Source organism: Nematolebias whitei, chromosome 11 (genome assembly GCF_014905685.2).
Source record: "Nematolebias whitei isolate Nwh7 chromosome 11, NemWhi1, whole genome shotgun sequence".
Taxonomy (NCBI): domain Eukaryota; kingdom Metazoa; phylum Chordata; class Actinopteri; order Cyprinodontiformes; family Rivulidae; genus Nematolebias; species Nematolebias whitei.
Window position 1 is genome coordinate 24,568,531 of NC_056508.1, and position 557 is coordinate 24,569,087.

Below are 557 nucleotides of genomic sequence, written 5' to 3' on the forward strand. Positions count from 1 at the left end.
GTCTCCTAGATCCCCTCCCAACCAGACTGTTTAAAGAGGTATTTTCCCTAATTAATATACACATTTTGGATCTGATTAATCTGTCTCTAATGAATGGTTACGTAACACAGCATTTTAAGGTTGCTGTAATTAAACCTTTACAAACCTAATCTTGATTCAGGAATTCTGGCCAATTATAGACCTATATATATAGTCTAACGTTCATCTAAAAAATTCTAGTGAAAATAGTTGCTGGTCAATTGCATGAACATCTGCAAAGAAATAATCTGTTTGAGGAGTTTCAATAAGGGTTTAGAGCTCATCATAGCACTGGTGTAAGTTACTAATGATATTCTTGTTATGACTTGGGGAGCCCACATAGTAAGACCAGGACGAGACAAGACTCCAGACCGTAAAAGATTAAACAGTGTTTATTTACAAGTGCAATATTAAATGTACAATGAAGCCCTGAGGAGCAAGAAGAGTGATCAGGTATGTATTCTCTTGGAGGTTGGGGAATCTAAATGTAATATTTTGTTTCTTTCTCCCTTAGAGAATTTTGAATAAAGTAAGATGTC